The sequence below is a fragment of the Lingula anatina genome, chromosome 2 (assembly GCF_051362555.1).
Source record: "Lingula anatina isolate TDL-2025a chromosome 2, LinAna3.0, whole genome shotgun sequence".
Taxonomy (NCBI): domain Eukaryota; kingdom Metazoa; phylum Brachiopoda; class Lingulata; order Lingulida; family Lingulidae; genus Lingula; species Lingula anatina.
This window is the reverse complement of record NC_141768.1, coordinates 45,789,554-45,801,964: the sequence shown is the minus strand read 5'-3', so window position 1 is coordinate 45,801,964 and position 12,411 is coordinate 45,789,554. Positions and strand designations below refer to the sequence as shown.

General features: G+C 34.8%; 1 protein-coding gene across 3 annotated transcripts in view; it reads right to left on the bottom strand.

Moving 5' to 3' along the window:
• Positions 1 to 12,411, bottom strand: part of LOC106161799 (protein trachealess) — a 62,507-nt gene that overhangs the window by 27,027 nt on the left and 23,069 nt on the right. The window lies entirely within an intron of this gene.

The window sequence follows — 12,411 nt, the reverse complement described above, 5'->3', positions numbered from 1 at the left end:
GAAAACAATAATACTACATGTAATTTTAGCTACAATGAATAATTTTGGTGTTCAGCTCTCTTTTCTTGTCACCAATAACTTACCATGAGTGACGGAAACACAAGTCATTCTCCTGCCCCGTGTTATAACCATGAAGCGAAAGATCCATCACACGACTTCCAAGGTGCGAGCTGCCAGCAATGGCCTGCTTTTTTCGGATATCGCACCAAAATGGCGGTGCTGCGAGGGTGATGCAGACTCTTAGGGTCTGGGCCATAAAATTAGCACAACCTCCCTGCTTCAACCCACGTTCATTTCCCCTTCAAACGACATCTTTTAAACATGAAAATACATGCCAGTTCTGGGACATTTTGGCCTTATCTAAAGAATCTCCATAGAACCATTACTGACAACAGCAATTCCCGAATGTACCTCGCAAGGAATAATTGCTCTTTTGCGCTCACCATATTCAAGGGCTTCCAAAGTCCCCGTCCTTCTCAGAAACTTGGTCTTGTTTTAAGGGTCATTATAAACACATGGTTCCTGCCGAGCACTTTCAATCTCGGGCCAAGACAAAGGATAACTGAAACAACCCTCTAGGTAATTAGTACAAGATAAAGGGTCTCCAGGTCTAGTCTACAAATCTTCCCTAAGAACCACTTTTTCAGATGCCCATTTCCTTCATTTTTGCTCAATTACCAAGTTCATTCAGTCCCGCGGGTGCCCACCTCATCTGTATAATATGTTTCCTTTATTGGATTAGCAAGTTGGAAAACAGACCCTCTATCTCCTATCATCTCCGATCACACCTCGTTAATCAACCCATAATCCAATTCACCCTGAACCCAACCCCCTGCGGAGATCACTAAAAAACAAAAGAAACAGCGCTTAATCTTGTAATGGGTACGAAAGGCCATGCAAATATTTCACTTGAGCTTGGGAAGAGTTTAACCCCTGATATTATCTCTCTCAGCGGTCCATTGAAGAATTGGATGGTCCTAATGAGTATCTATTAGATATGGCTCATTGTAATTACATCATTTGCCCCCCTGCCATAGTTGGTCAAAGCGGCCTTTGGGTACTGACTTAGACTAATGGGCCTCATTCATCAAAATCCTCTGTGAAAAGCTGCTTTCTTTGTTTTCAGGATTATATCTTTTTTCAATAAGAAAGTCAAAATCCGAGAGTTGGGATTTATGGACATTATCAGATTCTGTCAACATTACAATTTTGAGTCATAATCATTCTCCCCAGCTCAGGTCTAAAGACGTTATCTGATGGTGTCAAAATGCAATTTGTGTGATTATCACTTTCTGAAAGCAGGGTTATAACTAAGTTACCAGATACTGTCAAGATATAATTTTGCACCTATAATTATTCTCCCATCTTTTCTTCCCAGTAATATTTTCTGCGGAGTTGACGTTCAATCTGTTTACAAGGAATTTGGGCAGCTTTTAATTATTTTTCTCTGGAATAAAAGAAAAAAATGAACATAGGGGTTTTGTCTCAGCTGCATGATTTACTTGCCTGATGTCACCAATGTGGTGACAGAATTATATAACTAGTTTGTAAGTATATATAACTCAGACTTAACTCAGAAAATAACTAACTGATTATTATTTTTTTATTTCGCATGCAAATACCTAGATGCCTAAAAAAAACTTGTTGATTCTAACAATACAACTAGTCTTAACTAAGGTGCAAGTCAGAACTTATAAAAAAGCAATGAAATGAGTCCATTTTTCAAAAGAGGTTATGCTTCTGGAACACTAAAAAGGCTTAATTAAAATTGTAGATACTAAGCTGACCTCCATGTGTCTACACATTCATTGTGAAGTTCAAGATGGTCTCTGTAGTGGTTAACAAATTACACGCTCAAAACCAATTCTGATCCCTTTCCAAAGTTGAAAAGGGAGTCTACATTAGCAATTTAACTGAAAATACAAATTCATGTAAATACTAGTAAATCTATTTGCAACTGACACATTTTGTCTTGAATAAATCACTGATTTATTCATTTGATAAAAACATCATTTCAAATGAGATGGCAGTTTCCTTTATTTCAGATGTAAGATGAATATATATATATGAACAAAAAGGACAAGAAAAAATCTACATATCACATTTTTTCTGACAAAAGCAAGGTATGCCTCCTCACATGGTTGCAGTTAATTGCCACTTACATCATTAAAGACTTCTTATGTTCATAGTAAGCAGAACTACAGACAAACTAATAGGTTTTAATGACATTAATTAAAGAAAATAATCCATATAACCTTTGGATTTATGTAGAAGTGCATACATTCTGAAAAAAAGTATAGAAAGTGGTTCATGGAAGGAAGTATGTTTTTGTAGCTAAAAAATTAATCTTCAAAAATTGCAATATTGCATAACTTGAGGGTGGGTGACATTTGTGAACATAAACCCCGAATCAGACAGACACTTCAAAAACGTCAAGTCATGTACATGTCGTAATGCATTTCTTCAGAAAGTTTTATTGCGCATTGATTTGCTTACTTCAGTCAATTAGTTTTTATATGTCTGCATTTCAGCTAATTAGCCTATCTTTACTCTTTCTGGCTATACCATGTGAGTTTTTTTATTTACGGCCAAATCACTTGTTTCATAAATTAATTGCAATGCTCAGAAATAGTTGTAACGTGCAATTTTAATATCACTTTCTCATATCAGCAAAGATGTTTCCATCTTAAGGAATTCAACTCTTGAGAGATCTAAAATATCTGCAAAGACAAACTTTCACATTCACCTTTGTCTAAAACAAAAAAAAATCAAACATTCAAAAGAACATAGCACTTTGACTAAAATGTCATTTTTGAAACATCAAAGCAACTTGTCTTTTATGCCCATAATCTCAAAATTTACAGTATACAGTTACTGATGGGTACTTGCAGTGGAACTAAAACTCCCATTCTTTTGAAAATTCAAAAATTTATTTTCTTTGACTCTGCAAGCTGACTTGGAGTTGGGAGTAACATTCTTCCCATATGTACTAATTTTCAATGAAAATCTTGAAGTTAAAAAAAAAACTTTAAACAATCAAAAGGAAACCCAGGGCTAATTAGCATTGGAAAAGACCCAGAACCACCTCAATTTCCACACTCCAGTGCTTGTAGACGGAGATTTATGGTTCACTCTTAAACAACTTACTTTTTTGGGGAAATTTAATTTCAAATCTAAGGTTAATACATAAGCTTCTCATAAAGGGGGGTATTTTTTTTTTCTTAAATCTATAACCGAATTTAGAAATAAGTCACTTTGCATTTCATTCTACATAATCCGACATGAAACTTGAATTTATAATAATGCAAGAACAGCTTGGGATCTAATAAGTTGTCCTGTAAGACTTTGATTAGTGCAAGTATGGGTTTCTAAGTAATGACTCATTTGCACTGCAATTTGCATGTACATTCTTATAATTTTATCAATTCCTCTCACTGGAAAACAATTTTACCAAAATATTCAACTGAGTCAATCTTAAACAAAAAGGGTTTCTAGATCGTTTCTAATCTTTGATGAAATATTTTTTAAAAATTCATCTGAATCTAGACAAATTAATTCTTCAGTCAAGTATAACAAAACTTTCATTTTAACATTTATTTTCAGTGCTGACCATAAATAAATTGAAGTATTTACCTTACTGGATGTTTGTAAATGAAATCAACTCAATATGGTTAGCAATATTGGGGCAACTTCTCAGCTGCATTATAAAATAACATACAGATAATACATAACTTAAACAAGTTAAAAGAGGTGGGTTTTGGGGCTGGTTTTATTAAAGAATTTTCAGACCAACATATTGGTTAATACAAGCTAGATAAATCTGTAGCAGGCCAGTAACTATAAAGCAAGCAAACTACCTTATTTCAATGTACTGGATCTTCTTTGAGTCAAAGCAGACTAAAATCTTTGGTCTTTAAGCTAAGTCTACTTTAAACCTGAAGTTAATTCATGAAAATCCTACTGGCTCAAAAAATCAGTAACGCGTACTAAAGGGGAAATATTATGCTGTTCGTTTTTCTTTCTTTAACCATTGTAAGTTAAACCAGCAAGATGCAGTTTGTTACCAACTCATACATAACATCAAAGAAAACCAAAAAGGTGAGCCTCCCTTCATGACTAACACTGCTGTTTACTCATTTAATGGTCATCAATTATATCACACCTGTAATGTTCCCTTAACACTCTGACTGACATGTAGGACTTGAGGTTCACCATGACCTCGCAAATATGACACCCAACATGACATCTGCTATAATAGAAATGGGGGTGGGGGTGGGGGGGGGGGGGGAGAGGATTCCCTCTGTTTGTATTATATTGTATTATGTAAAATCCATATTGGTACCAGTAAACACCGCGAGTGTACATGTAACAGAGACACACTGAATATCTTATGATCAAACACATTCTTCATTTAAGCTGAGATGTGTACAAATCATACTTGTTTTTTTTTTTTTTTCTACCACAAAAATTTAGAAAAACTTTCTTCTTAAGTCAAACCTAGCAACAAAACCAATGTGACTGTGGTAGGATCATTGATAGTGAACAGTTGAGAATTGTATTGAGAATATATGATATGATGTTTCATATTTTAAATATACAGAAAAAACTTCAGAGAACAATGCTTCAAAGCATTCAACAACAATAACAAAAAAAAACAAACATTTCAAACTTAATTTCTATTAACTGTCCAATTCTACCTTCAGCTTGCTCGCTCAAAAAGTAATGTTGAGACAGACAGGTCACCAGAACTCTACCATAGTTTAAAAATTTTTTATAAAGCCTATAACAGAAAAAAAAGTGTGGCCAGGCCTTAATTTGGCTTTGAGCAGATGTTAAAGCATTTTTGGCATGCTCTTACCAAGATCTGATGATATTGATTCAAGTTAGAGGCAAATTTATTTGAAAAATAACCATAAGTTACAATTAGCATAATGCCTAAATGCTGCATGAAAATTCTAGGTAGGCTATCTTGCCTTATTATTAGCAGCTGGTCTGCAGGCGGTCACAAGTCAAAGTACATAGTATCTGAGGCAATCACATTTTACATTGAGAATTTCAACCTTTGTTGACAGAGAAATGCATATTTAGCTACCGATGACTTGCACTTTGAAAAAAAAAGGTATGGACCAAAATAGGATCATCATATTTTGCTGTCAGTTATGAATAGTATTACATTTTATAAAAACTAAGGGCCACTATCTGAAAAGGCACTTGTATGTACTCAATGTCTTCATTCAGTGATCATATTCACTTCCCTCTCTCCGAAGTGGTGATGTTTTTTGGAAGTTTTATTTCAAAATTTCCTTTTTGGAACTAAGAAGCTGAAATATTTTGTGGAAATTTAACATATCTTCTGTAGAACATCCATCAATATACAACAAACTACTTCCAAATACAGAAATAGGAATTACCACACTTGTAAATATACAATTAAAGTGATGTACAAAATTCTAGTAGATTCGAACTTCAGTTAGCTAAACAATTTGAAATCATAATCATATCTATCATTTTCTCCAAAATCTGTTGAATTAATACTTTTAAATAGGTGATTAAATTTTCTTATCATTATGTTAAATTATATTAATATCCTCCGGGACTGTCACACGTGCAGTACACTTAATTTAAGTCTGCAAATGACACCACAGTTGTCAATAACCCTTATTTACTTAACAATATCAATTAAACAATGGATTACTCTGAATACGCAACACGTAATGTCTTCCTGGGAGATGTGTACTCAACACACAGACAAACCCCGGTGAGACAAGATGGCTGCAATGTTGGGTCATGCTCGTGAAGAGTACTGTAAGAAGAACCAAAAACAAAGGACAAAAGAGTTGTTGTTAGTAACCTGGGCTGTAGACAATGCCATAATTTAACTGACTGATACAGAAGACACTCAAAGTACCGCAATGCACCTGTCCTACCAGTTAGACCACGACAAGCAGTCTTCCATCATGTTTGTTAGAAAAAATCTTTTCACAACATTTTACATCTATGCACAGTAGTATTAAAAAAATCATAAATCAACCTGCCCCTCCACCTTTCTCTTTATCCACCCAGCTCCATACCCACATACCTAACTATCCATCCATCTCTTTCTTATCCATCCACTTTCATATCCACCTACCTAACTATATCCATCTATCCACCCACTATATACCAGCCTACATAAGTATCCATCCATGCCCCCCTTACCCACTAACTTTATACCAGCCTACATAAGTATCCATCCATGCCCCCCTTACCCACCCACATCCATCCATCCTCTTTATCCAGCATATTCCGACCTAAACACATCACTATCCACCCACCTTCATTTATACTGGGGTGAGCTTCCTAAATGTACACTCTTTATGGCAAAGCAATGAATACATTGCAGTCAGGGGGCTGTTCTACAAATCAACAAAAGGCATTGTAAGTATTAACTTAAGAACCAAAAATTTAGGTGTACTGTGACCCTGGATAGATCAGTAATACTTGTGCTGTAGTTTAGAGAGCAGGTCAAAAAGTCTGAAATGGTTAATGTTTAGCATTTAAGGTTACGTTATTTAACAGATTTATCCTAGAATAGATTTATCCTAGAATGAAGGTGGCAAAATATTTCAGTCAAAATCTAACAAATTTGTAATTTTCAACTCAAATTCTTTTGTGAACTTGATCTTGTATACATTGCTGCATGTGCTCCAGTCTCATATTTTTACTGTATTAACTGTTGTAGGTATAATAATTAGCATTATTCTATTTCATCAGTTTACCTGACATTTCAGGGCCCTGTTGTCATATCAAGAGACTTATTTATGTTCTGCCACCCTAAGTCTCTGTTGAAAATCATCCTACAGTAATAAACAATCTATGATGCTACCATTTTGACCTTAATCAAAAACCTTACCTAATTAATGGTTTAGTCATATGAAAAAAGTTATGAAGAACATTTTATTAAATTTATGCAAAGCATTTTCAAAAAACAGCCTTGGTTGTTATAAAGTTTGGTTTTTGACATTGTTTTTCTTTTATTTGATGACTTCTGTGACTTCAAAGGAACTGCACTTCATTTGACAGTAGGTTTCAACAGCTGAGTCTGCAGAGCAGGTTCCCTTTCCATCTAACCAGAAACCCCTTTTCACTTTTCATTCCACCAGTGCTGGTTCCAATAAAACAAATAAATCAGTAAAAACACAATTATCGAATTTGTTTAGTTGTGCACAGGTTTGTGGTACGGAAACAGTTAACCAGGCACATGTGAACACTACGGTCTGCTCTTCTACAACTACTTTCAGGAAATTTGGAACATATTTCAAGAAAAAAAAGAGAGAGAGTTTTCCAGCACTCCAAATACACCTGAAAGTAATGTTCTGTTTCTGCAACAGTCCCAGGTGGCAGTGGCCATATGCAGGTTCTCTTCAATTCCTTGGACCACTTGGACACACTCTGCCACATTTCTGGGTCACTCTTTTCTCAAATCTTATTATATTCCTTTATTAACTGGGGAAGCCTTTGCAGACGGGTCTATATAGTGATCTTCGTTCTCCCTAAGGGGTGCTTGAAAACCTTTTCCAATGTTGTGTCTGCATGGCTGACCTCACAGAGAGGGCAGACTGCATACACCAAGTATCAGTTTACAATGAGAAAGCCACAACGAGGTATAAAAGCCCTAAATACTATGCAATGGTCCATAGGATCCCTTTAAAGCTACTGGCAATAAAACTGCATTTAACTCCATCACGCTCAAATTAAACTGCAACAGGAATTATCACTTAAAACTCACAATAAATGCAGAACTAAATTAACAATGACAGTCAATTAAAAGGGTTCAGTTTTACATTAACTATTAATCCATGATCATGTTAATCGAGTAGACTTTGTTTTACACGTCTTACAGTAAACTCATTTGTCTATAAAACTGCATGTATAATGAATCTCTCTGTCAACTGGATAAAGCCATTTACTAATTTACTATCTCTCTTTATTTTACCTAAGGGTGCTTTCACAATGAAACTATTGTACTAGGTGGTTAGAACTAACTCGGCAGGGACTCTCGCTGAATGCAATCAGATGAACAGATTAATGCACCTCTTCTTGTTTCCAAAGCACTTGTATAATCACCAGCTTTTCTGTATGCTACTCAACATCAGCAGGAGGACTGTTTATCTTCTATTCTGATTGCATTCAGCAAGAGTCCCCGCTGAGTTCATTTGAACTACCTTATGCCATAGTATCATTGTGAGTGCAACCTTAGACTTTCTTATGTAGACTATTGGTCAGCCTTTTTTTTTACCCATTATACTTTAATTCTGACACTGGACAAAGCCATTAATGGAAATGCCAGTTTTTACGACTTGCGTCACGGGGTCCGCTTCCTCTGCCCGCCAGTCATGCACAAGTTTATGTCTAATAGATAGCAGCAGTCACCACCTCACAGGCCATATTATACCACTTGAACAACATGTTTGTTATTCTTACAATTATCTACAACCTGCAAGAGTGTCAGATACATGATACATAGACTTAATATGACAATGCTAACAAACCTATAATTTAGAGTATCACATTCGGATTCTTGTTCATCCAGAGAGACTACATTTAAAACCTATTTTTTGAAACAATTTTTTTAAAAGCAAGTCGACACATGCTGTACCTCAGTTTTTTTCCCATATATAAGAGGCAGGCAGGGAGTTTTTGCCAGTGGACATAGACTGGAATAATAATAAAACTAAATAACCCTAACCCATTGGGCATTAATCTGGCTTAAATTGCCAGTGGTCATGATTTTATTTACAAAAATTTCACATGCAAAACTAAATGTATTAAAAGTTTATTCACCTTTCTTTTGTCAAGGTTTTTGATGACAGCAATACAATGCAGAAACTTTATGAAGTAATTCCATGACTATAAGTACTTTCACAATATTTTAGCTGGAATAAAATGCAATTGAAAGAAGATTAAAGAAAACATACTACCATTAGCAGAGATGAAAGTGGACCTTTTAGAAAAAAAAATACAAAAAAAACTTAAGGTGCCAAGTGTGGACAATGGGTGGGCAACTGAATACAAGGGGTGCTGGATTTGGAGGGGGGCATAAATACAACAATGATATATCTGAATACTTGGAGATTTAGGTTGGAGGGTTAGAGTTGGATCAATGGATATAAAATGATAGTTTTATTAGGAATGAGCCCTAACTTTACAATCACAGTCTCTGGTTAATTTTGCCAGAGATAAGTTATTATTTAAATATATACAAAAAGGCTCCACTGATTTGATATTTATATTTATCTAACTATTTGTCTAAAACTAAATAATTCAAATTCAGAATGAAAAGTCTTCCAAAACAATCAGTCTGGTATAATTCTACTGTAAGACTAACAGATAGCAAGTGAAAAATATTCTGGTTGACAACAACAGACAAAACAATAGCTGATGCCACTAGTTTCACTCTGTGTTGACACAATCCACAAAGACGAACTCAGTGAGAAAATCTTATCTGTGTCTAGACATATTCAGTGTAAACTAGGTAAACTGCCTCTGCCTTCACCCTTCCCCTACCCTCATGTTGCTTTGACAGAGGAAAAAAAAGAGAAATGACACTCAGTTTACGTGTCAATGCCTTGATTGCCAGGTTCACCCATATTTCACAGTGATCAAGTGTATGGCGTCATCAGCCCACCCTTCCTCCCTTCCAAGAGCAACAATGTCATTTTAAGATTACCTTTAAGATTACATTTTAAGATTTTGAGAGGCTGAAGTTATTTCAAGTAGGTTTAGGTGAAGTAATTACCAACTCCTTCAAGATATCCTTGATCAGTACTGCAATAATGAAACAGTTTAAACAATAATGAAAAAGTTTCCTAAATTTGAAATGCTAAATTTTTCTGATTTTATCACAAAAACGTACAATTCTAATCCCATTTTTCACCTGCACACACGCACACATGTGTGCACTAACACACACACACACACACACACACACACACACACACAGACTCTTGAACATAGCTACCCTAAGAAGTGCACATGAGGAGCAAGCCACTTAACCTTAATGAGTCTGTTACTTCTACCTTTTATTGAATTATTGTAAGTAATGAAAGGTAGAAAAAGGAACGAGAGAAACACAACTGGTAAAAGTGCATCTTGCTGTACAACAAACTACAATTCCTTCAACAATCTGCATAAGGATGCAAGACGAAAAAAGCAAATGAACAACAAAAGAAAATCGATTGCGTAAAGATGAGAGATTCCCCAAGAATAATGATGTCAAAACAATTACAAGTAGCAGTCATCAACATGACTGAAGGTGATGAATGAAAATAATAAATAAATAAATAAATAAATAAATAAATAAATAAATAAATGCCTTATACAAGCAATACCTACTTATCTATACATGGTGAGGGATTTATAAGTGGACTGAATTTTTCAATTTATTGGTTTTATCTCACTCCCTTCATGCTGTTCACAATGCTGTTCACACCACAGAGAGATGGTGACAAAATGAACAGACATGTGGTGTGTGAGCTGAAAACTTACTAAGTTAGGTGTATCACCACAGGCCCATAGCCATGGGGGAGGGGGGAGGTCGAAGGAACCACCCTTTTTGTCGGAAAAGGGACCCCTCTAGGTAAAATTTTAACTAGGTCCATGATGGTTTTATGGTAAAAGGTCCACTTTTTCAGAAAAAAAGAACCCCCCTTTTGAAACTGCTGGCTACGAGCCTGCAAACTAGACAGACAGTGGTGTGTGAGCTGAAAATTTAGGTGTATCACCATGTAGAAGGTTATCCTGTATGTAAGCAATTACTTCAGCTGATCTGACAAAATTATCAGAACTAAATTATCTGAAAATCCACAAAAAAAAAGAGAAAAACATGTTAAGTTGTTCTCTCTTTGCAGTTCTAGTAATATAAAATCTTAGGAGCAAATGGTAAAACAAGATTTCATCCAGGCAATATAAAAGTTTCAATATAATTATTGGAAAAATTGTTTAAAAAAGGGCAAAATCATGAAAATATTTTGGCGCATAACAACTTGTTAAGATCTTGATTGTCTTGAAGTTGCTCTTATTGATTTAATACCTGACAACTTGCCAAACGGATGGACAGATAGGTGGGTAATCTGATCTCCCCCCCCCCCCCACTTTATTATTATTATTATTCAATATTATTATTATTAAAAACATACCTTGTATCATTCTAATAACCTAATAATTACCCAAATAATTCTGATTCCTGGTAAATACTCAGAAAATTTCTTATCAAATTTTATTTAATTTTGGTCATTTTCACATCTGTGAGCCTGAAAATTACAGTTTTTTTTTTAGAAAACTTTGTCCATTTCATAATATAAAACTTCTACAAGTTTAGTCTCAACTGAGATTCAGCGAGCCCTGGGAAGTTCATGATGAGAGATTTGTTCAAAAATTTTCTGTCATCCAAGATACAGTGGTATAGTATAAAAAGGACTTTAAAAAATCTATTTAGATAAAGCATTTTCCACCAGTAATTTGCCAAACTTAGTTTTAAATGAACCCAGTTTTAAATATAACAAATTATAATTTTGCTTAGACATCAAGGAACATTACAACAATAACACATGTTGCAAGGATTAAAACTTCTATTCCAGCTTTTGTTCCAGCCCAAATAATTGAAATTTTCTCTTTTTGTGAAATAGATCCACCTTTTTTGTCACACTCACATTTTAATCCAATGTTCAACATTTGTCGAAATTTTTTTTCGATACTGCCATTTGAAGTTTTAACTTCACACCTGTATTTCCTGTGTACAAATCAACATACCTGTATAAAAGACTTCACAGTAACTCCATTATCTAAGAGGGCCTTTGCTAACAAAACAATACGTACTACCACCATTCTTCAACAGTCATCCTTTTCCAAATCAATCATGAATTTTATTTAAATAATTTTATCATTAATTTTTCTATTCATTTCATTTTTGCTAAAAAGCATGTGCAAACATTAATTCTACAGTTAACCTTTTTTTCTGGTATTGCTAAAACCAAATGTTATATAACATAACATAAATGCCGAACACAAACACATGCTAATAACGTAGTGCACGCTACCCACCACTTGGCTATAGAGCAGCTATCAAACATGTATGACACAATCTAGGCTAAAGTCAAGGCCTAATCTGGGTTGAGCATATTTTCATGAGCAACACGCCGTCAGGTTCCTACAACTGTAAAATTAGGCCAAACATACCATATTAGGTACAATACACGTTCAAAGGTACACCAGTCTTGTCAAAAAGTTCAAAAACATACATAGATACATACAGATCAATATTGGCTATATATATTAAAAAATAATAATGATAACATATGACATAACATGTGTTAAGACATGCTAACAGCATGAGAGTACAGGATAAAATGTACTTCACGCATGTACCTGCTA